We start from the raw sequence: 5,000 nt of genomic DNA on the forward strand, positions 1-5,000 counted from the left end.
TGTCCTGGGTAACAACACACACACTGTCCTGGGTAACAACACACACACTGTCCTGGGTAACAACGCACACACTGTCCTGGGTAATAACGCACACACTGTCCTGGGTAACAACGCACACACTGTCCTGGGTAACAACACACACACTGTCCTGGGTAACAACACACACTGTCCTGGGTAACAACACACACTGTCCTGGGTAACAACACACACTGTCCTGGGTAACAACACACACTGTCCTGGGTAACAACACACACTGTCCTGGGTAACAACACACACACTGTCCTGGGTAACAACACACACACTGTCCTGGGTAACAACACACACACTGTCCTGGGTAACAACACACACACTGTCCTGGGTAACAACACACACTGTCCTGGGTAACAACACACACTGTCCTGGGTAACAACACACACTGTCCTGGGTAACAACACACACTGTCCTGGGTAACAACGCACACTGTCCTGGGTAACAACGCACACTGTCCTGGGTAACAACGCACACTGTCCTGGGTAACAACACACACACTGTCCTGGGTAACAACGCACACTGTCCTGGGTAACAACGCACACACTGTCCTGGGTAACAACACACACACTGTCCTGGGTAACAACACACACTGTCCTGGGTAACAACACACACTGTCCTGGGTAACAACACACACTGTCCTGGGTAACAACACACACACTGTCCTGGGTAACAACACACACACTGTCCTGGGTAATAACGCACACACTGTCCTGGGTAACAACACACACACTGTCCTGGGTAACAACACACACACTGTCCTGGGTAACAACACACACACTGTCCTGGGTAACAACACACACTGTCCTGGGTAACAACACACACTGTCCTGGGTAACAACACACACTGTCCTGGGTAACAACACACACTGTCCTGGGTAACAACACACACTGTCCTGGGTAACAACACACTGTCCTGGGTAACAACACACTGTCCTGGGTAACAACACACACTGTCCTGGGTAACAACGCACACTGTCCTGGGTAACAACGCACACTGTCCTGGGTAACAACGCACACTGTCCTGGGTAACAACGCACACTGTCCTGGGTAACAACGCACACACTGTCCTGGGTAACAACGCACACTGTCCTGGGTAACAACGCACACACTGTCCTGGGTAACAACGCACACACTGTCCTGGGTAACAACACACACTGTCCTGGGTAACAACACACACACTGTCCTGGGTAACAACACACACACTGTCCTGGGTAACAACACACACACTGTCCTGGGTAACAACGCACACACTGTCCTGGGTAATAACGCACACACTGTCCTGGGTAACAACGCACACACTGTCCTGGGTAACAACACACACACTGTCCTGGGTAACAACACACACTGTCCTGGGGTAAACACACACTGTCCTGGGTAACAACACACACTGTCCTGGGTAACAACACACACTGTCCTGGGTAACAACACACACTGTCCTGGGTAACAACACACACTGTCCTGGGTAACAACACACACTGTCCTGGGTAACAACACACACACTGTCCTGGGTAACAACACACACGCTGTCCTGGGTAACAACGCACGCTGTCCTGGGTAACAACGCACACTGTCCTGGGTAACAACGCACACTGTCCTGGGTAACAACGCACACTGTCCTGGGTAACAACGCACACTGTCCTGGGTAACAACGCACACTGTCCTGGGTAACAACACACACTGTCCTGGGTAACAACACACACACTGTCCTGGGTAACAACGCACACTGTCCTGGGTAACAACGCACACTGTCCTGGGTAACAACACACCACTGTCCTGGGTAACAACACACACACTGTCCTGGGTAACAACACACACTGTCCTGGGTAACAACACACACACTGTCCTGGGTAACAACACACACTGTCCTGGGTAACAACACACTGTCCTGGGTAACAACACACACTGTCCTGGGTAACAACACAGATCATTGTGTTTGGTTTTAAATTCTTACGTACTCTCTTTCTCTATCACTCTGTCACACACACACACACACACACACACACACACACACACACACACACACACACAGGAAAGCACACTAAGCGTATCACCTGTGGCTGTTGGAGTTCTCAGAACCTGTTGGCGCTGGGCAGCGAGGACTGCAGCGTAACCATTAGCAACCAGGAGGGAGACACCGTCCGACAGGTAACACCGTCATAAATAATCATGTCTTGTTAGCTGACTTGCCTAGTTAAATAAAAGGATAAATGAACACACCATCCTACAGTACTTCTATATCAACCTTTCTCTCGTTCTCCCTCCGTCTCTCTCCTCTCTCTATCCTTCTCTCGTTCTCCCTCCGTCTCTATCCTTCTCTCGTTCTCCCTCCGTCTCTCTCCTCTCTATCCTTCTCTCGTTCTCCCTCCGTCTCTCTCCTCTCTATCCTTCTCTCGTTCTCCCTCCGTCTCTCTCCTCTCTCTATCCTTCTCTCGTTCTCCCTCCCTCTCTATCCTTCTCTCGTTCTCCCTCCCTCTCTCTATCCTTCTCTCGTTCTCCCTCTGTCTCTCTCCTCTCTCTATCCTTCTCTCTCCTCTCTCTATCCTTCTCTCGTTCTCCCTCCGTCTCTCTCCTCTCTCTATCCTTATCTCGTTCTCCCTCCATCTCTATCCTTCTCTCGTTCTCCCTCCCTCTCTCTATCCTTCTCTCGTTCTCCCTCTGTCTCTCTCCTCTCTCTATCCTTCTCTCTCCTCTCTCTATCCTTCTCTCGTCCTCCCTCCGTCTCCTCTCCCTGTCCTTCTCTCCATCTCCCTCCCCTCTCTCCCCATCTCCCTCCCCCTCTCTCCCCATCTCTCTCCCCCTCTATCCCTCCCTCCCCCCAGACGTCGGTGCGTTCTGACCCAGCTGATGTCCAGTTCTCTGTGATGAAGACAGACGAGAGGTCTTCCCCAGGAGAGAGCACAGTGAGTGTTGCTGTGCCAGTCTGTTACTGACTGTTCATGAAGCATTTCCTTACGGGTAACATAGAGCTGGGTAACATAGAGCTGGGTAACATAGAGCTGGGTAACATAGAGCTGGGTAACATAGAGCTGGGTAACATAGAGCTGGGTATCATGGAGCTGGGTATCATAGAGCTGGGTATCATAGAGCTGGGTATCATAGAGCTGGGTATCATAGAGCTGGGTATCATAGAGCTGGGTAACATAGAGCTGGGTAACATAGAGCTGGGCCACATAGAGCTGGGTATCATAGAGCTGGGTAACATAGAGCTGGTTAACATAGAGCTGGGCCACATAGAGCTGGGCCACATAGAGCTGGGTAACATAGAGCTGGGTATCATAGAGCTGGGTATCATAGAGCTGGGTAACATAGAGCTGGGTAACATAGAGCTGGGTAACATAGAGCTGGGTAACATAGAGCTGGGTAACATAGAGCTGGGTAACATAGAGCTGGGTAACATAGAGCTGGGTATCATAGAGCTGGGTATCATAGAGCTGGGTATCATAGAGCTGGGTAACATAGAGCTGGGTAGCATAGAGCTGGGTAGCATAGAGCTGGGTATCATAGAGCTGGGTATCATAGAGCTGGGTATCATAGAGCTGGGTAACATAGAGCTGGGTATCAGAGCTGGGTAACATAGAGCTGGGTAACATAGAGCTGGGTAACATAGAGCTGGGTAACATAGAGCTGGGTAACATAGAGCTGGGTATCATAGAGCTGGGTATCATAGAGCTGGGTATCATAGAGCTGGGTATCATAGAGCTGGGTAACATAGAGCTGGGTAACATAGAGCTGGGTAACATAGAGCTGGGTAACATGGAGCTGGGTAACATGGAGCTGGGTAACATGGAGCTGGGTAACATGGAGCTGGGTAACATGGAGCTGGGTAACATGGAGCTGGGTAACATGGAGCTGGGTAACATGGAGCTGGGTAACATGGAGCTGGGTAACATGGAGCTGGGTAACATGGAGCTGGGTAACATGGAGCTGGGTAACATGGAGCTGGGTAACATGGAGCTGGGTAACATGGAGCTGGGTAACATGGAGCTATAGGGCTGGTATATAGTAGTGCACTATGTAGGGAATAGGGTTCCATAGGGCTGGTATATAGTAGTGCACTATGTAGGGACAAGGGTTCCATTTGGATTTGGGGCTTAACCCATATCACTCATCTCTGACCTCTGACCCCATCAGGTGAGCGTTGCCGTGGGGAAGAAGACCCTGTTCCTGTTTAACCTCAACGACCCCGACAACCCCATAGAGCTGGCCTTCCAACAGCGCTACGGACACATCATCTCCTACCGCTGGTACACACACACACACACACACACACACACACTTTCTCGCACAAAACAGATTTCTTTGGCTATTTCTGTTTGAAACTTGGCATTTTCCCTCCTCCTCCTCCCCCTCCTCCCTCCTCCCCTCCCTCCCTCCCTCCCCTCCTTCTCCTCCTCCTCCTCCCCCTCCTTCCCTCCCTCCCCTCCTTCTCCTCCTCCTCCTCCTCCCCCTCCTTCCCACCTCCCCTCCTCCCCTCCCCTCCTCCCCTCCTCCTCCTCCCCCCTCCCTCCCCTCCTCCTCTCCCCCTCCCTCCCCTCCTCCTCTCCTCCCCTCCCTCCCCTCCTTCTCCTCCTCCTCCTCCTCCCCCTCCTTCCCACCTCCCCTCCTCCCCTCCCCTCCCCCCCTCCTCCCCTCTCCCTCCTCCCTCCCCTCCTCCCTCTCCCCCTACCTCCCCTCCTCTCCCCCTACCTCTTCCCCCTCCCCCTCCTCCTCCTCCTCCTCTCCCCTCCTCCCAGGTATGGTGATGGCTACATCCTGATCGGTTTCTCTCAGGGTTATTTTGTGGTGATCTCCACCCACATCAGAGAGATCGGTCAGGAGCTGTTCCAGGCTCACAACCATAAAGACAGTCTGACCAGCGTTGCCATTTCCTCTGCTCTCAACAAGGCTGCTTCCTGTGGGGACAACAGGTACACACACACACACACACTATACACACACACACACACACACACACACACACACACACACTGC

At 52.3% G+C, this 5,000-nt stretch overlaps 1 pseudogene; it reads left to right on the top strand.

The window, feature by feature from the left end:
• LOC121843268 overlaps window positions 1-5,000 on the top strand; it is a 40,087-nt pseudogene that overhangs the window by 11,111 nt on the left and 23,976 nt on the right.

This window comes from Oncorhynchus tshawytscha, unplaced genomic scaffold (assembly GCF_018296145.1).
Source record: "Oncorhynchus tshawytscha isolate Ot180627B unplaced genomic scaffold, Otsh_v2.0 Un_contig_1948_pilon_pilon, whole genome shotgun sequence".
Classification (NCBI taxonomy): domain Eukaryota; kingdom Metazoa; phylum Chordata; class Actinopteri; order Salmoniformes; family Salmonidae; genus Oncorhynchus; species Oncorhynchus tshawytscha.